Source organism: Prinia subflava, chromosome Z, assembly GCF_021018805.1.
Source record: "Prinia subflava isolate CZ2003 ecotype Zambia chromosome Z, Cam_Psub_1.2, whole genome shotgun sequence".
NCBI lineage: Eukaryota > Metazoa > Chordata > Aves > Passeriformes > Cisticolidae > Prinia > Prinia subflava.
The window spans coordinates 74,184,752-74,205,889 of record NC_086283.1 but is presented as its reverse complement, the minus strand read 5'-3'; the positions used below and the strand labels follow the sequence as shown (position 1 = coordinate 74,205,889).

Sequence of the window (21,138 nt, the reverse complement as noted above, 5' to 3'; positions counted from 1 at the left end):
AAAAAAATTTGTTGAGTATCTCAGCCTTCTCCATGTGCAGGCTTACCAGGTCTCCTGTTTGATTTTTCTCTTCCATAAAAGGCCTACATTTTCCACAGTCTTCCTTCTATCACTGGCATACACAGAGAAGCTTTTCTTGTTGCTCCTTATACCCCTAGGCAAATTTACCATCAATGCTTTAGCTTTCCTAATTTGATGCCTGGCTGCTTGGAAAACTTCTCTGTATTCCTCTCAATCTGCTTGTCCTTGCTACCACTGTCTATATGGTTTTTTTGTTTGTGTTTGTCTAGGAGTTCCATCTTTATTGATGCAGGCATCCTGGAATTTTTGCTTGACTGTCTCTTTGTTGGTATGTTGAGTTTGTGATAGATGAGTATTTACCAGCTTTCAAGGGCCTTTCATCCCTTTAAGACTTTATACCATGGCTCTACCAAGACTCTACCAAGCAAGAAGACCCCTGAAGAGGCCAAAGTCTTCTCTCTGGCAGACCAGAGTAGCGAGCTTGCACTGCAACCTTCTAGCTGCCTTAAATATCTTCAACTTCACCATTTAAAGGTCACTGCAGCTCACTCTGCTCTGGAGCTTCTCATTTCCCGCCAGCTCTTCCTTCTAGGGAGAACAAGGTCCATCACAGCACCTCCTCCTGTTGGTTCCTCTATCACTTAGAGAAAGCAGTTGTCACAAACACACTCCAAGAACCTCCTGGATTGCTTGTGTCCTGCTGTATTGTCCCTCCAACAGACATCACAGTGGTTGAAGTCTTCCAGCAGGACTGGAGGTTGTGATTATGAGGCTATTTCTGACTACAGAGGGCTTCATCTGTTTGTTCTGGTTGGGTGGCCTCTAGTGCTGTAATGTCACTTGTCCCTGCTGCCCCCTTAATCTTGATCCATAAGCTCTCAGTCACCTTCTCCTCCAGATGAAGCTCCATGCACTCCCACTAGTCTAGTCATTGACATAGGAGACAGCACATCATCATCATCTCCCGTGCCTGTGCTTTCCAGAGAGCTTGTATCCTTCCAATCCAACACTTCAGTCATAGGAGCCATCCCACCACATCTCTATCACGCCAGTAAGATTGCAGCCCTGGAGGTGTGTGCACGTCTTTAAGTCCTCTTGTTATTCTCCATGCTATGTGCACTTCCACAGACCCCTTTAAGTTGAGCTTGGTGAAGCTGACCTAACGGCTGGATTGTGCAGAATTCCTTTGTGCTGCTCTTCAGGTGCTCCCCTACTGATCTGTGATCCCTCTCCAGGCTCTGGGCATCTCTCGTTGGTACTGGCATCAAACTGGCAGGAGAGGGATGGGTTAAAGTTCCCCTCCCCCAGCAACTGGAGTTTGAAGTTCTCCTCACCAGCTTGGCAAATCTATGACCAAAAATGCTCTTCTTCTCCCACAAATGGACCCCAGCAGACAAGGCTTCTCAAAGTAGGTCCCATAGCCTAAGCAGTCTCTGGCTGTGGCACCAGTTACCATTTATTGATCTGCTGTATTCAACTGGATCTTTCAGACATGTTCCCCTTAACTGAAAGGACTGACCGCTATCTCAGCTCTGGAGTCCCTCACCACCCCTCCCAATAGCTCTGTAATCCTTCTTGATGCTCCTCCGATTGCTCCTGTCTCTATCACTGGTGCCTGTGTGAAACAACAGCCATGGCTTAGCTCTTCCTTACCCCCTACACCAGTCCTCCTCAGTAATGCTTTCCTCTGCTTTTTCTTACCAGTCCTCCTAAGTAATGTTTTCCTCTGCTTTTTCTTACTCTTTATACAATTTTAGGTTTCTTTCTCCCAAGGCTATGATTTATGGCTGACATACAGCCTTTTCGCTGCTACGGCTCTCCTCTGTCACCCACTTAACTTTCTTTAAATCACATTTAAACTGTAATTTTCTCCCTAATTTATAGCCAATTTTGTATGAGAACAAGACGTTCTAGGAATGTTAATGAGATATGGTGGCTTTAGCATGTAGGTCTCTAGATCAAAGTCATCTGTAAGCAGACAGATTGCTGAAAATTCGGTGGTATTTTCAACAAACTGCAGAAGACACACTGAGAAGCCTTCAGGAGACTTCAAAGGGTCAGATATACACATCATCACATTATATAAAACAGCATGGTGTATGTTTGGCACTGGCAGCAGAAAGGTTTGGGACATAAAGATTCCAAACTCACAGGTTACTCTATCAGGTGATAGTAAAAGTACCTCAGCTCATTGATGTGCAGGAATATTTGTCGTCTACAGAATCTGCAATAAATCTTACATTTTACTGTGGTAAAATCAATACATAGATTTTGATTAAAAACCACTAAATATCCTTGTGCTTTATGAAATTGCATGTGAAAGACAGAACGACAAAATTGATTATAATGTGTAATAGATTACCCATCCTTTCTACATTTATGTTTTTGTTTATTTAGGGTAATCTTATTCATTTATCTTAATAAATTTAATGTTCATTAAAGGAACAGAGGAAAAAAGAGCACAAACAGCAATAATCATGCTTCATGTAAACAGATGCCATCTTAAACTGCATGCTGAGCTCTAATTAAACATGGTTTGGGGCTGTCACTGCATCCCTTGTACAAGAGGTTACACTTATTCTACTGCTGAAAAAATTCAGAAAAAGTCATGAGCTTAATTAATATGCATCACGTGAAATATATGGAACCTAGTGTCTCGGATCAGTGATAGAAACAGACCAAGTCAAACAATGAAAAGTGATCACATGGTAATGTCCAGTTCTTAGTACTATTTAATGCTACATGGTAGATGAAAACAACATTTATTCCAACACTTCAAGTCCCAAATATCATCTGAATTATGATCTAACTTATTCAAACGATGCCACACGAAAAGGCTGTTAGCAAAACGGTGCAGGCACAAATATATTTCTTACAAAAATAGCCGTGTTCACTAAAAATAAGAAAAAAGAACAAGTTTGTTAACTGTTATTAAAAAAAAATTCTAAGTTCAACACAAATGTAAGAATTTGATTTTGGTAAGCAGGTTTGAAGACCTGACTATTACTGTCAATTTTCTTATTTCACCTTTCCAAGGTTCCTAGCGAAAACACTTCTGTATTAGTAAATCTATGTTCAATTTGGCATGTTACTGGAAGTCTCCCAGGAGAGCTTACAAGGCAAAGTACTCTGAATCCCATTTGACACTATCTACGCCTGTGCAGAAGCTAGCACGTCAGATCTATCGACCATTCTTACAGATTTCGCATATCCAAACAGTTCCGATTTTTAACACACACTCACAAATGACTGAAGACTGACTGTAACAGTAGAGCAGCATATCCCCACACTGTTTAATAACCACTTTAACAGGAAAAGAGGTTAAAAAGTAGTTTTAGATTCATCACATGCCTGTTCCAAAGAACCATAAAAGTACTATCATTTCAGGATGTTTTCCAATATTCTATGTTCATTCCTCAGTGAAATGGAATTAGAAGGACCATAAAAGGTCTTGAATTGGCACCATAGTATTTATTATTATTATTTATTTATGTGAATACACATTCATCATATATTTTGCAATATAATATTTTGCTTTAGGAAAAAAAAAGAAAAACAAAAAAGTAGTGAAAAAGTGACTGTTCAGAAGCAGCTTTCTCCAGAAGTACTTCAATTTTTTTGCACGATTACAGTGCAAAATGCAAGAAAATTTATACTTTATTATAAATACAAAGGAGGGTCACTTGAGACAAATCTTATTTGTAACTTGATATAAAAAGACATAATGCTTTATCAATTTACCAGCTTATCAACTTATGATAAAACTCCAAATGTTTTCTTTTCTTAATCGTTAGTTTAAAATCCATATATAAAAAAGCAGAAGGGGAAGAAAAAAAAATTAAAAAGATAACAGAAGACTGTCAAATTTCTATCCTACCGGTAATGTAATTTAAAGATTCAAAGGAATTTATTTATGGGGAAATCTTAAGTGTCACATCAGTCACGTAACACTTCTGTTTAAAAGTATTAGTACTTCATTGTGAATTCTAGTTTTAATTCCTGTTAACTTCAAACAGTCAATTTAAATATCAAAAATGTTAGGTTTAAATTTGTAACAAAAAAGATTTAGGAGTTAGAAATCACTATACTGTGCAGTGTAGTAATCACTAAAAAAACTTAAAAAATTAGAAATTACTAAAGAACTAAAGACAAAAAATGGTGTATTTTTCCAGTAAACCTCCTGCAAACTAAATCCCATATATGGACACTGCTAAGAAATATTGCAGCTGAGGCTCAAATGCCTCTTTTCTTGCAGGCATGGAATTGTCAGGCTTCTTACGTCGTGTAAGATGGAGTGCCAACAATGCATTTGGTTAGCCTATCTAAATACAGAATGTGCATCACCGGAACTACCCAAGCCTGGGTGCCCGTACAGAAACCTACACTCCATGTGATGCACAGTACAATGGGAACTCCATCAGGAGCATCTGTGCCCTCAGAGGGTTACAGTCGAGCTGGCTAAATGCCTACCCAGCCATCTCGCCTCCTACATAGGATCACACACGCTTTACCAAGGTGTTGTGCCCATCAGAACTAATGTTACCAGAAAAATACAACAGCTACACTGCTGCATTAAAACCTGTGAGGAAAGCTGGGAAGGAAGGAAGGAAGGCATAAGAACAACAAAGAAAAGCATTGTTCATCACCTAATGGTGATAAAAGTAGAATAATCAGTAGTGCACAGCAGAACCTTCCAAATCTAGAGGAGGATGCATCTGAAAAGAACTTCTAGAGATGTAAGTATTTTCTAAATCTCAGTAATTTAAAAAATCAACATAACTTTGAAATATTTTATGTTTCTGGTGTTCAGAAACACCAACAAAATCTAATACAATCTCCTTAGCCACAAAATTCTCATTTCTGTGTATGCACATTTGTCTGAGTGTACATGTATGTGCACTCAGGAGACTTCAGGACTAAAAAGAAAGAAAAAGAAACCCATCCGTTTTGGAGTAATCATGATGCTTTTCACTTCCTAATGAAAAATATTTATCAATCATAAAAAAAAAAAGTGGCTCAGTTCCATATTATTTTATGACTCAAGTACAGTTGTAAACATTTCAATGCTACAGAGAAAGCTACACAGAAAGGACAACTTACGTATACTAATTTGCCAAATATTACTTTCTAAATAACTACTTTTTATAGAACCCATATTTTCTTTTTCTTTTAGTGCTTGCTGACAATAGAAATAGATCCAAGTTGTAATTTATTTGTATCAATTTCCTACTTTACTAGAGTCCAGTAAAATCATTCAAACAGCATGACAGATAAAAGGCAATAATAAAAAGCATTTTCAGTCTTCAGAGAGCTATAATGTGCACTGAATACAAACAGCAGTTAAGGAATAAAAATTAAACAACGAACACACACATACTTAACAAAGTCCTGCTGGTACCTTGTAAGACAACTCCTAAATATATTTCAGTACCCAGAAATGAAAATGTTATGTAAAATGATGTGCATTGATCCAGTAATCCTCAAAGCTCTTAGAGTGACTTTAATTTACCTGAACACAGAACCGTTTTAAGAAAAATCCTTCTAGACCTTGCCAAAATCTGACTGCAGGGAATGGCATATTTTCACAGTCATAAAAACAGAACAACAAAAAAAGATGTCAAACACAAGGCCAATGGCAGCTAAAGCTATCATGTTTTTTACACAAATAAAAATCAACAATGGGAAAATTATTGGTAGAACAGTGTATAAAGTAAAAGATGAAAAGAAAGTTGATCATGAGTTATAGTAAAGTATTTTTAGTAACAGCAGTCTCTGCAACTAAAGGGTAAAAGCTGTATAAAATGTAAAATTAAAACAAAAATTTGCATCCCATATACGTATATTGGGAAGTATATATATGTATATTGGGCAAAATACACATATATTTCAGAAGAAAGTTGTCCTTCATTAAGTTTATTTTCAAATAATAACTGCACACATCAAAAGAATATGTGACTTCAGCTATACCAGTGGTAGAAAATATTAATACAAACTAGCTACAAAAAACATTGCTTTAAAAAAAAATCTAGTATCTGGAAAAGACCAAAATGAAAACAACAAATAATAGATTCTATACATATCAGGTTCTCTGTCCTCTGAAAGAAGTCAAAAACACTAATTTGAAGACAGATTTTATTCTCACGTAGCAGAAGACATCTGGTTACAATTCCAAAAAATAATTTCCTAGCTTTATCTTTATTTGCCTTGTATGATTCATATCACTCTGAGATTTATTAATATTAGCTTTTATCAAGTGTACACAAAATCATCTGATTGCTCTGTACCACAATGTTTATTCCTCTACTGATAAATCTCTGTGCACTGAATTCTATAAAAGTATAAGGGATCAAAGACTTCAGTTTAGTAAAGGGACAGAGAAGAAACTAGAACCTTAACCCCTAAGTGGATTGTTTAATAAAATTCTACTTTAAAACCAAAGCAAGCCTATGCCATATACATCAGTCCATGTCAGCAAATCTAGCTGTCAAAATCATACTCATGATTTAAAACTGTTCTTCCAACTACCAAAAGACACCTTCTTACTCTTAGATACAACTTCCAAAGTCTTTTAGTCTTCAGCTCATTTACCTTAACAAAAATTTATAAAAGGCACTAACTTACAGAAAAAGATGAGAGGGCAGAAGAACAGCAATGTAGGAGGAATAAAAGCTTTTTGAGGGAGAAGGCTGGAAACTCTAAAGGAGCTTTAAAAGCAAAGCTAAAGAATAACAGACCAGAGTATGGAACTTACATATTATAGTATCACATACAAATCCACAGGAAATATATTACTTATACAGCATAATTTATAACTAAATGCCATCTAATATTTACATTTCAGTCCACAGATTTGCAGCAAACATCAAATTGCTATTTTCAAAATTTGCAAAATATTTTTGAAGTACAAATAGAAGTTCCAGAAGTACTGTACTTTATTTTTTTCTCCATCATTAATTCAACAAAACTGTGAACAACCCAATGCAAAACTACAGAATGCTATAAAACAGAACAAGACCAGTGGGGGGAAAAAAGGACACAAATAGCCACTCAAAAACACCTCAGGTGATTCAGATAAATACTTCACTAAAATATTAGACAGTAAGAATCAATTAGAAAAAATTCTTGGCTTGACTGGGTATACAGTGTTTCAGCCCTGCATTGGGGTTTCATGAAAGAGAGAAATTCCTGACAGAGTGATGCTTATACTAGCACTCCTGTATCACGTAAAATTTCAAAAAGTGTTTATGGACTGAAGCAATTATACTTATAGCAATGGATTGTGACCTGTTACGGACTTTTACTTGTCAATATTTTTTCCTTTAGTAAAATGACAGTGTTCCATAATGAACACAAATGAAAATACAGTCTATTTCAATAGTTCCGAGATGCTTTGCTTGCTCTGCATGCAAACTGAAAAGGAAACAGTGTCAAGGAGTATTATATTCCTTTTATACTTTCCATAAACCAAGGAAAGCAGTAAACCACTCCATCTCTTGTCAACTATGATAATAATATGTATTTGAACATCATGAAGGAGCGGCAAAAATAACGTAAAATAAAAATTAGCATTCTTAACTTCCTTTCACTCCACAGACTTAGGAGTTCAAATTAAAAAGAAATCACTTTAGTGTGTACACTTGTTTTCAAACCACACCCATTCTTATTTTAAAACCACATATACTCTAATAGATTTCAGTAATGTTACACAGTGGCGAAGTTACCTAAATATATGGTTACAGGTATGGAGCAGCCTAACTTCTTTGCTGAATGCTACTTTAAATGAAGCATTTTTATTTATCCTTTTTGTCCTTGCTTACGTTCTCACATATATGTTCTTGTATTTCTAATATATGCTTTTTCTATAGAGAATAACAGGACAAAGAACCACTAACCTGATGTGTGATTAAATCCATTTAATACTGTGGGAGTATGTGCATGAATAAAGTGAGCCATATACAGCACACAGCTCTTATTACCAAGGACTGCTTACACACAAGCATTGTCCTCCACAAGGAAGCTCATTTAAAAATAGTCCTTCATTAATCTACAAAAGACAATTTTCTTTCTAATACTTAAAATTATCTCCCCTCTCTCATTTGGTGTGTCATTTTGTCAGCAGCCGTGAATGTTCAGCATTTTTGAAGTAATTTCAGGGAATCTGGATACATGACTCCCACCACCTAAATTTATTTTTAGCTGTATGTCTATATATCTATGTTTATGTGTCTATAAACAATTTTTTTCTTCAAAATTATTCTCAGAATTACAGTTAGTGAAAGATAAAAGGGAAGAATGTTATAAGAGTGTTTTGCAACCATTCTTTTTTTCTGTATTATTCATATTTTATTAGCCAATGACACAAACCAGGGACTAAATTCTAGCCTGTAAACTACAGAAGATGCATACAAAGATTCTCTTATGTATAACGCTGCAGCAGTAAGGGGATCTCTGCAAAGTACAGCTGACTGGACTGGTTTTTAGCCTTCAGTGGATCTTTGTAATCTCTCTGTCTGGGCAGTGTATTTGCGATGCACAAGTGTACAATGCCTTCATACCTCTGAGCTGTGCTAAAAATGCAACTATAAAACTATTGATAGTTCAAGTAAAAACTAACAATGCACAGGAATACATACAGTATACACTCTCAGTCCCTTATACAGACACCAAGTTGAGGACCATAGAGCTATCTGATTTATTCCTGCTTATTCCACTTGAGACCTAAGAGTCAGTCCATCTGAGAGTATGAAACAATTCTTTAGTGCCATCTGAGTAATCTAACATCATCTCACTCCACTGATGTTTATTCAATTATTAGCTATTTGATTATTAGTCACACATACCAAGCCCTCTCACATAGCTGTAACTTATCATGGAGGCACTCCCTCCAACTGGTAAAATACCTATGAAATCTATAATCTGAGTAAAGGGAAGCCACAAGACTTTTGAAGGCTAAATTTAAGCTACACTCTCCCCTAAGAAACATCAGAAGATTGCCTTACTGTTTCAACGGGAAAAATCTGAAAATGAATTGCTGAACATACAAGTATTTTCACAGTCCTCCAAAGGAAGGCTTTGCATTTTTTAAGAAGCACTGTGATACCCTCAAGCAAATACTGTAAAAATTACTAGTTGAGATGGACCATCACTCTTTCAGTCTATACACCATTAAGAAAAACAGAAAAATCATCATCATTATAGCAAAACATAGAGGAAGATTAAGGACAGTTTTTCTTTTCAGCATATTCAATGGTAAAAGGAAATGGCTCATCAGGAAACAAAGAACTGATAAATCACAATCTTAAGTCACCAAGTATCTAAGCTATTTGCAAACAGACAGGAGTCCAGACATTGACAATATCTACAACACATCCTGAAATACGAGATCTCAGTGATACGAATTTCTGAAAACTGGTCTTTGTAAGAAAAGGACTTTGGAAACACACAAACAAAGCAAGCCACGTTCAAATAGCCAAAACTGTAATGCTGAAAGAAGCTTCAGACTTTATATACATACAGACAAGCCACAAAAGTTCAGTATTAGCTTCAAACCACTAGAAAGGGCAACAAAAATCACAATTAAACACCTATGACAAGTGTGGCTAACTGCACCCTCAGCAAAATAAACTCTCAGCTGCTATGGCTTCATTCCTAAGAGTGGAACTACACACACCACGCTCCCCTCAGTAGCTACTAAAATATTAAACACACGCAACTCCAGGCAACACCAGAAACCTGGGAACATATCTATACCTCTGACTGGAGCAATTATCAAGCCAACACTAATAGAAACAAAACTTAACAAATGCAAGAGCAGAGCAAAATCCTGCTTGTTTTATATAGATATGTATATGCATAACTCAAAAAACACAACAGTTACCCACTCATGACACCTCAGAAACTCAGTAGGTGGAATAATAACTACATCAGTGAGAAAAGCAGAGTGAGAATCTGGCTCAAAACTCTCAAACACATTAAACATAATGAAGAAATACAGTATACTAAGAAAAATATAGTGAGCATGACAATGTCTGAAAATGGTGTCTATTAATGACATTTAATGCTTCAAAATATTCACATAGCTGTTTTGTGTTCTTCAAAAAAATACCTAGCCCTGATTCCATTTGGAGAATTTGGCATTGAAGTGAGCTTGAAAGTATTGGAACCTATGCTCCTGAAATTCCTGAAGTATCAACTTGAAGGTCTTTTGCCAGTTTATTTTCTCAGAAGAAGTGATCAGGGCCATGTTTCAATAAAAACTGACTTGTTCTGACAGAGAAATTTTAAGAAGATTTAAGAAACTGAATTCAGCTGAGTAACAAAAAGGTTTAAATGGAAGGCTGTACCTGAAGAGAAGAGAGCCAGCATCCACAGTTAAATCTAAATCTGCTACCACTGCACCTAGAGACAAAAAAACACCAAAATAGCACCAGAGAGATCCATTTCTTTGTTGTTACACTCATGCAGTTCTCTAGACACAAGGAGACAAGAGAAGCTGTCAAGCAGGTCCCTTTCTCTTCTTTTCATGTGGAAAGCTACCTGCTGTGAAAAATGGGAAGTGGTTGAAAAAGCAAGGATTTCAGAGAGAATGAAAAGACGTTGTTGTATCCTATCCAAGATATAAAAAACAGCACAGAAGTTTTTAAAAAACAGATAGCCTGGACTTATTCAAATACCTCAACAAAGGCAGGAGGTGGACAGGTATAGATGTGCAGTCATGAGTACACCAATGTCTGTACTCAAAGACTGCTTTCTAGGTACTAATACCCAGCCGAAGAAATAAGAGATCAATCCAAGTGGGCATGCCCATAATTCTTGACAGAAGTAAAAAAACATAAATTAAGCCTTTAAGATTGCAATGACAATAGGTTTCAGAGGGGATTTTAACAACATAACAAATAAAAGTATGCAATACTTGTGATTTCAGTGACGTTCTTAAAAAAAAAAAAATACCAGTTTAGTGAGCCACTCTTCCAATTTTTGAGAGTTCACAGTCTCAGATATGTTCTCACAATAAGAAGCAAGAACTGCTATGGAGAGTTGCATTTAAAAACACCTAAAGACTCATTCCAGAGAGTGAAGTACAGTATAAAAGAGTTGGTATTAAGTACACATCAGTATTTGATCAGGAAGACACATTTCTCTTTACTAACTGCTGGTTATAAAAACGTAGAATTGCTAAAGCAATATGGAGAACAACATGGAGAAAAAGATGGGGAAGGGACATCCCCAGTCACAGTTGGGAATCGTCATTGATTGTGTGGTAGTTTTGCTTTAGTGGGAAAATTTTGAGGTTGCAAAATTTCACTTCTTATTCTTGAATTCAGGTTCCTGCCGTTCCCAAGTTCTTTGGTGATTTCAAGTATTCTGTCTCATTAAATATGAAATAGAGCTTAACACCATTATCTAAGCAACAGGTAAAAGCTGCAGAAAAAAACCTTTGCCTAATTTTCTGATTCGCATCTGCAACATGAAGTTAATCCAGGAAAGAAAAAAAATTCACACCAAAATGGCAAGCTCTTCACATCCTAACAAAAATGGCAACTAAAAAAGTCTGAAAAAGCAGCTTGTCTGTCTTTTAAGATTATACCTCTGCTAAACACTGGTTACTATATAAACATTTCTAGCAACTCAAGTCGTCATCATCATGGTGGAAAAACATCTTTCTTCTATACATGACAAATCTATTTTCATTTTGTTATTAATCCCTGTATCTAACCTGGACTATGGCAGAGATTAGCAAAAAATGGAAAAAACAGTCTGCACCTTTCATGGTTTATATACTCCACAGTAAAAGTACATTGAAACTATAAATTCAAATTGCTTGAAGACATAGAAATCCACCTCTCTATAAAGTCCAGTAGTTACTGTCAGGCTTTCTAATACCTTTGGAATAAGATTACCCTTGTGCACTAGATTAATAAAGCAATCCTATGAATAAATCAGCAACAGATACAGTCCTAGTAAGTGTCGTTTTAGGGATTATATTGCCCAGAAGGACATATACCTGTTCTATCAGATACAATCAAACAGAAGAAGAATAAACAATTCCTTTTTATATTTACACACTATTTAATACATTTAGCCCCACACTGTCCAAAACTAAGCAAACCAAAATACTATTGCTGAAGTCCTAACACTTTCTTTTTTTTCCCGAGTCACTGTAATCATGCAAAATTAACCCCAAGGAATGCTAGGATTCTTATGGAGGTGTGACTGCTCCTGCAGGTATTCCCTGCCACCTGTTACCGTAACAAAGTACAAAGTTCTCTTCATTTTCTGCTTCCCTTGTTATATTTAAAATTTTCATCTGGTCACTATGCTGATACTTCGTGTGACAATTTAAGACACCTTTTGAAAATGTAGAAGGGGAAAGAAGTGTAAATTCTACATATTGAACTAAGCAACAATGACCATTTACACTGATTATACAATTTTCTTCAACAAAACAAAATTGTATTACAATATTATTAATATCAACTAAGACAAACAATTCCTTAAGTTATTATTACAATTTTTCTATCACATGCCATGTACAGTAAAAAATTCAAGGCTTTTCATGTCAAGCCAAAATAATATCCCGAAATACCCAAATTATCAAAAAAAGTAAGATCAATTTCACTGTTCGGAAAATTCTGTTTGTTGAGATTCATTGATGCACTTAATGGTAATACGCAAAAGTCCATTCTTTATGAAATAAATAAAAAATGAAAGAAAAATTCTAATAACACTATACACATTTTATTTATAGTGAAATAAATTGGTGAATAGTGAATATTTATTACTTAAGCAAAGAGAGTTTTCCAAATAATAAAGTCGATGGCATGCTGCCAGTAAGTAGAATACACAGGCATTTGGCAAAAGGCCATTCCTTGATGCAAAATTGTTCTAAAGTGATTCTTACAGGCTAAGTATTTCTCTTTACCAAAATGCATCTTACTCCCTAATTTATGAGATACTGTAAATCAACTTATAGGATGTTTTATTAAGCTTTCTTGTCTGATTTTGATTTTAACCACTGCTAGGATTATCCGAGGTAGAAGTCCTATCACTTATGCAAAGGCACAAAAGCACTATGGATCTGATCCAAATAATGCTGCTGTCAAATGAAATCTTTCTCACCAATCACTGAAGGCTTTCAGCCTACTAGAACAACTCTTCTTAAGCTTGAAAGAAAAATCCACTTATACCATTAAGGCACAAATTAACAAAAACAATTCAAAAATGGTTTGCAAACTTAACACTAAAGCAGTCTGGGATTCTTGTGCACCTTTCTCAACCAAAATTCACTTTCTTCAAGGTAATCACATCACTGTGTATCAGGAGCAAACTTCAACAGTTCAGGGAAAGCAGACAGCCCAAAAATAAAGTCTGAAAGTCAGAAATGCTTCTGAAAACACACCCAAGAGTATCTTAACTCTCCACTTTTATTAGCAATATGTATTGTGACACCTGAATTAAACAAGGTAACGTTATATGTCATCAACTCTTTTTACCTGACAAACATCTACCCTTTCATTACTAATGGCTATCTGTGCCTTGGTTATGCTTGCTGAAGACCACTAACATATATTTCTTCCATGAGGAAAAAAAATTAGGAGAAAAAAGAAAGTATGTTCTGAAACACAGCTGAAACAACTGAAACAAAAGTCAAAAGTATCAATTTCAAACTTTTTAATGCAGACTAAAATAATATAAAAGATTTCTAAAAGAAATCACATCATCCTATGTAGTTTTAGCAGCTGTTTCTGTGTGTTTCTGTGAAACAAAAGGGCACACTCATGACTGAATTTATCCTTGTTCTTCACAAGTCTACTTACTCTTTCCCACTAGTATGAATAGCTTATGCAGCAGTACAAGCTCAGCACTGAACATACCTAGTTGTTGTGGGCCTTTTTCTCTCCCTAAAGAAATGCTACTGGTTACTTTGGTGAAGAGACACAAGGCTGTAAATTCCTATCTTCCATCAGTAGCACTGACCTTAGAGCAAAACCCACAACTGGCTACAGGCATTCAACATCCATCATTGCTCCTGAAACCTAATCTTTCAGGGAAGGACAGCTGCAGTGGTTAAGCAGCTTTCTAAGATACACTACCATCCTAAACAAACAAAAATAAATTAATAAAACTTCCTGTCCTACTTTCTGATCAGTGTTTTAGAAATCTCTCACTGCATGTTCTTTACATCAAATTAATGACTTTCAAAATAATAAACTGTTTGCTTATTAAGAAAAAATAGTCAAATTCCAGGCAGTGTTAATACACAGTACACCTGTAAACTGGATTTTAATAAAACGCAGCGTAAGAGAGAATGAAATTATGCACCTGACAGTCACATTATTGAAACCTAGGCAGAAAATACTTGGTCCTACAAACAGCCTTTTCAGAAAAGACCTCCTTGCCTTCAATAAATTCCATAGAGGGAGAAAGCCCTTTCCTGAAGTAAAAAAAAAAAGACAAGAAAATTAAACGTGTGATTAACAGAAGTTTAGCAATACAGGTGAACACAGACAAATTAATCATGTCTCTGAGTTAGAAACTGTGACACGCATCTACTTCATAAACCCATTCTCTGTGGTATAGAGAAGCTGAAAAAAACAGGATAGGGTACAGAATTCTGTCTTTTTGTGAATTTTAGTAAGAACAATTTCATCTTTCTGTTTTTATAGGAAAAAAGGAAAGGAGTAGGGAGGAGAAGGAAGGCGAGTGAGAGGGAGAGAGAGAAGTAGAGAGAGCAAAACAATGAGGTAGCAGAAACAGGAGTCTATTTTTTGTACACAAAATTCAGCTTATTTTGGCAAAGTTTTGTAAAAAGAGTACAGCCTACAAATAGTTCCAAAAGCAGTGTTTTTTTTAATTTAATCAACATTGTCAAGCAAGCGGACCTAGCGTTCAAACTCAGCAAATAGCGATCTTCTGAAGATCACAAGGACTAAGATATTGCTACCAGAATGTATTTGAATTTTCTCTTACTGAGTCGAAACAAGTACCAAAAAACCCTACATTTTTGGGTAAAACCAGTGATTAAGCCAAAGTGAGATTCTTATATCAAAATGGGATTGGGCAAATTTGTAAGAGAAATGTATATTTATTTGCAAATTTAATACATAAGCCACATTTGTTTTGGTCAGATTGGTACTGACTATATTCTTCTTAGGAATCACCCGATCCTGCAACCTAAAAAGCTACATTTTACACACTATTTACTGAACTCTGACTTACAGATATGTAATTTCCAGAACACTAAAGACTGAAGAAGAAAGCAATATAATTGTTGGCATAATTTGATATATTACATTTGATATACTGCTTGGGAAAAAGGTGTGCACTATCTGACCACAACAATATGTGAGCAGTTCGGCTGGCACTAACCAGGACATCCATTTTGACTGTCTGCAAATAATAAATCAATTTGTATACCCATGGAGTGACTTCACTAACTGGAAGATTACTGCAAAACTAAAATAACTGCATTGTGCTTAAATATGAAGAAAGTCAGGACATGACAGTATGCTATTAGGGCATGTCCTCTCATATAACAAATCAAAGTGCCTGAAATTCCATCATTTTGTCTTGACTGAGGACATTTTCTGCCCATTCTTTGTATTCAAAAGGAACACCCAAGAATCCCCGCCAGAAATCAGATATCAAGTATAAACAGGAAAGTTGATTTTGGAAAAAAATCTTTATCTCTTTTGAAACTCTACTGCAAGATAATCACATTGTCTTTTTTGTTTTTCTCTTTCTGTAACTGTGCTATAGGGTTATGAAGAATCCTATCACAGCATGTAAGCAGAAGACACCTAAAGAGGTAAATTTAGGGAATATCTTAGGGAAGTACAAACTGTGTATACCTGCTGATGTAGCTAAAAACTAGCTCATAGTATTTTGTTTGACTTGTCACTTTTATGAATGAATTGAAAGAACCTGGTTAATTACTAAGTTCTTCAAAAGCATTACATATTTTATTCAATTTTACCTCATTTTTTTGCATACTAACAATTTCTATTATTCTGTATTTCTCTTACTGGCCTTTTAGCTATTCACTTCCTACAGGAAGACACAAACATGCTGTGTTTAAGGTAAGTATTATCAATAAGTCATCTGAGCTTATGAAATATAAGTTAAAATTGTGCAGTAGTAAATACGGTTCCATCAATACCCAGTATCTTAAAAAAACCAGTGAAGTGAAGCATGTTAGAAAGGAATTTACAGGCAAAGCACTCTCATGTAACCTTTTTCTAAATCATCAGATTTCTCCAGCTCTACTGCAACCTTCACTGCAGCAGATCACCAGAAGAAGTAAGCTTCTCTGCTCCTATTTGGTAAATTCCTGATAGTATTTAAAGACGCATTTTTAAACACGTATTCTTTCTTTAGGCTGCGAATTTGCCAGCATACATTCATTAATTGGCTTTTTTTAAGGCCTTTTCCAGAGAATACAAGGATTAAGCAAATAAACTACACTCAAAGAGTATGTGAAATTGAGAGTTTTCATAAAAATATAGTATGTTGACTAAGTAATGCCAACTGTTTTTAAAAAGAATTACAATGAAAGTAAGCTCCTGTTACAATAGAAGGCATTATGTGACTGAAACTGAACTTAAGCCAGCAAATATCTATACTTTTTCTCAACTCTTATTGGAGAACAAAAGCTTAAAAAAATCACCACAGTTGTATACAAAAATTAAATACAATGATTCATACATCCATACCGTGTTACTCCTTTTGATATCCAAAGCACAAATGCAGTGCCTATCCTCTGCATTTCAGAGTCACCGCCTTGGTTTACTTATAAGCAGTAAGACTAACACTTTTGAACCGACATTTATCATTTGAGAAAACCTTTAAAGCAGATATCATTACATTTCATCAAAACTTTACCTTAGGCGAACACAGACATTTCAGAAAATTAAGCTCAGTCAATATTTGCACAACTGTTGTCGGTAAGTTGACAAAAAACCCTCTTGCTGGAACTGGCCCAACACCGAATGATATATAAGACTCTGATATTTTAAAAGACAGCTTATTAAAAAATTAACATACCACAGGGAAACTGCTTTTTGATTGTATGACCTTACTGTGATTCAGCTTGAAAATCCTTCCAAATGAGAATTCTCAAAGAGCTTAGTAACGGAAGTTCATTTCGAAGGAAATCCAATATGCAAATATTTCAGCTGCGCTCTTTTACAAATTGTCTGCCTTGTCAGTTTCAAAAACTGAAAACCAACAATGGAACAGTGTAAGTATACTAAGTATACTTGACCTTATTGCTTCATGTCTATTAAGAATGCTGTGGCTGGTGGATTTTAAATTTCTGACACTCAGGAATGTATAGTGCATCTTCAGCCCATGTCCCATAAATGCTGACTACGCTCCAGCCAAAGCCTTGGAGCCGACACACTCTCAAACTTACATAACACTTACAAAGCTAGTTTAAATACACCATCCATCTATGTCTGTTCCTGCCTTGTAGTAATCCTGTTTAGTTTATCTTTTAACCCTACACTTGCATGGAACAGTACAATTACTAATCTAATAGAAAAAACACACAGGCAATAAATCTGATTTTCTCAGCTTACAGGAAATATGAAATGCAGAAGACACACAAATCCAACTTTGCCCAAAATTTGCACCTCCTGAGTCATATTCATCCCCATCTCCCATAGTAATCAAGAAAGCAGGGACGTTGGACACAATACAGGACTAGGGGAAACAGATGAAGCAGGGTAAACATAAAAACTAAATAACATGCAATTTGTACACACCTCCTAAAAAATGCAATCTCGTTTACTGGTAAGGAATGAATAACTGGCAACTTTGCTTTTGACATTATGCACCTGTGTAAAAAATGTCTGGTGAAAGTGAGCATATGCCATGCACTGGTATCTGCTCTACGAGAGCAGTTTATACAGGCCCCTAGTGGCTCAGCACACACAGCAGCAGATGAAGGGGAATTCCTACTCTTCAGCTTGTGTAGTTTTGGTCCCCGCATTCCTCAAACATAGAAGCAAAAGGCAACGTTAAAAATGAATCACTGACTGGACTCAAATCTTCAGATACTTAGTTCTTTACCACATCCCCAAGTATATTCTTGCACACCCTCTCCTAAGATTAAGCACTGATTTACGAACACCCATTGAGTTCGCTGACTGCTGGTGGTTTGAGTTACATAACCATCACAGCAAAACGTTTATTCACATTATTCTTTAGCGCTCGTTTTAAAAGTAGTATGATTGATGGGTTTAAAAGCAGGTCCTGGGGCCAATTCCTCAAACCCAGAAATACGAAGGTACCGTTTTCCTTACCACGCACCATTCCTAACAGCTTGCCGTAGCACACACAAACCATAATGAATTTCTTAGTACCTTCTTAGAAGAATTCTACTATGACAAAGCTTTTACTGCTTTAAGTGGATACAGAAAAGCTATACATCATTTCTGTGTTGAAAGATATCTAAATATACCCCACCATATTAACACAAGTGACAAAACTAAAATTGGAAAGCTACTCATGTAAAAAGTCTCTCATTAAATCCATCATTTCTGTGTAACACTGAGTACCTTGAAAATCCCATGCCAGTATATTTACAGCTTTTAGCAATTTTGATTGAGTGAAATTTGACAGCTGAATTTATTAAACTGACCAGTTTGTCAATTTCACACATTAAAAAAGCAATAATAGCTCATCTCATCAGAAGGAATTTGAAGAAGCAATCAAAAAATTGCTATCTAAAGTAAGATGCAAGTACATATGACCATAGGACAGGGCAGAATCTTTTTTTCTTCAGAGTTGCTCCATTCATAACAAGAATTGCAGGATTCATTGCTCCCAGTCCAGGAGAAAATTATGTCATTTACTACACATTTTTACAGCAAAAAAAAAGAATGTATTGACTGATACAACATTTTAAACCCCTAGCAGATATCAGAGGGAGGAAAAATATGATATATACATTTTTCCATCTCTGTATCGAAATTCCCAATAATGTCCCAACATTACAGAGAAGTTGCTTATGCTTGAACAAAAGATATGTTGCAAGCGATCTTTGAAAGGCTGAGAAGATAATCATAGCTTCCCACATTAATCCTAAGTTTAAGAGAATACAAGTGTCATCAGAAATACTCATGTCTGCAAATAGGATACTCAAAACTAAATCAGAATTTACAGACTTAACCCCAGTGTAACGCCGTCTCAGGCGACAAGTGAAGGAACACATAAAACCGTAACTATTCTGTGTAAATAAATAAACCCTTCTACGTGTATCAAAACTGGGAATATGGACATCGAAATCATGGTAAAGAAGCTGCCATCCCTACATGAGGCAGTAACTGTACAACGACCAGGCAAAAGAATAAAATACGCATGACAGTAGTTCTGGAGAAGTAACAAGAAGAAGCAGACATTCAAAAGCCACACATGCAAAGCTGAGTGGTAATCATTTAAAATGGAAAGAATGCTGTTCTGTCGCGAACTGAGGGCATAGATAAAAGGCAAAATAGGGGACTCAGTGCAAGAAAACAACTGTTTTATCTGCCAGTCTGGTTTGCAGCAGTAAGAAGTGCCTCCTTGCACGGGCAGACGGCGCAGAGGGAGCTGCTAAGTTTGCTGAACAAATTCAAGAACCCCTTTGCAAGCACTCGGAAAACTGAGTTTCCATCCCGATATGCTTCCTTTCAAGTGGCTTTGCGAGAGTAAACAAAGAAATTAAAAGCCTAACCTGTGAAAAGCTTCGCATCTCCGTGCCTCCCTGCTCCGCCGAGAGACAGCAGGAGGAGGAGGAGGAGGAGGAGGAGAAGGAGGAGAAGAAGGAGGAGGGAGCCGTGCTCGGACCGGCGCCTGGGGTCCCTACTGGCCGCTCACCCCCAAGCCCCGTTTCCAGCGACAGAAGCCTGGTCTCTCACCCCCTGCTACGTTCCCTCTTCTCCGAACCCGTCAGAATGAACAAAATAATTATTAATAATAATTCGTTCGCCAAAACAGACAGTGTGTAATTACCGTACTCCCCTCTCCCCGCCCGCGTACAGCGGCACTCAGTGGAAACGTCGACTCCGATCCATCAATCGCCCTCTCCCTGCCCCATCCCCCGTCCCCGCACCGCAGCTCCCCTCGCTCCCCGAACAGGCCTCGCCGCCAGGCTGAGACCCGGCGGGGAGGCGCGGGGAACGGGCTGGAAGCGGCCGGGGGGGAAGCCTCGGGGCACCCACGGGAGAGTTGTGTGTGAGGGACATGTGTGCGGGCTGCGCGCACACACACGCACACGCACACTTTTGTGCTCACACACACAAGCGCGCCTAAAGAGGCGGCAAAGAGGGAGCGGCGGCGGAGGAAAAATGGGTCAGGAGCGGGGCAGTTACCTGGTCATGCTGGCTCCCCCGGTCCCAGCAGCAGCCTTCGCCGCTGCCCGCCCGCCTGCCGCTGCTTCCCGCCGCCGCCACCTCCTCCCCCTGCTCCCGGTCGACTCCGGGGCGGCCAATTTAATCCGAGCCCCGCAGCAGCAGCAGCAGCTACGAGCGAAGCCCCGCCGCTGCTGCCTGACGCTCGTGAGTGTCTCTCACAGTGCGGCGCCGGGGAGCAGGAGAGAGTCGACGAGAGTCCGAAAATCCAGCATCCAGAAGAGCCAGGTCCCCGCCTGCCTCCTCTTGCCAGCGCCGCCTCTCCTCCGCGCTGCTCTGCTCCGCTCTGCTCCTCTCCTCTCCTTCCTGCGGCGGCTGCTGCTGCTCCCGGGCGCGCTCTCTGTTCCCGAGCTAGCTGCTCCGTTTCCCCTCCTCCTCCTCCTCCTCCCTCTCTCTCGCTCTCTCCCTCTCTCTCCTTCTTCCTTCCCCCTTCACTCTTTTTTTTTTTCTCCTTCCTCCTTTTCTTTTCTTCCTTCGTCTTTTCTAGCCGATTCTTTCGCTACAAATAAAAGCGAGGTCTCCCACCTACTCTCCCGCCCCCTTACTACAAAAAGTGCAGCGCAAACAAAAGAGAGAGAAGAGGGCACAGAGCGGGCGGAGTGGGGAGGGAGGACACGGGAAAAATTCCCAGAAACCGTCCCCGAGAGTCGAAACGTGAACAACCCTCCCCCACCACTCCGCTCCTCTGGGAAAGAAGGGGGACGCCGTGGGGACACCGGTAGAG

At 37.7% G+C, this 21,138-nt stretch overlaps 1 protein-coding gene across 1 annotated transcript in view; it reads right to left on the bottom strand.

Moving 5' to 3' along the window:
• PTPRD (protein tyrosine phosphatase receptor type D) overlaps window positions 1-20,505 on the bottom strand; it is a 369,891-nt gene extending 349,386 nt beyond the window's left edge. Inside the window, exon 1 of the mRNA XM_063422525.1 lies at window positions 20,376-20,505. The gene's annotated coding sequence lies outside the window, so the exon portion shown is untranslated. The remainder of the gene's footprint in view (window positions 1-20,375) is intronic.
• Between the last annotated feature and the right edge of the window lie 633 nt (window positions 20,506-21,138).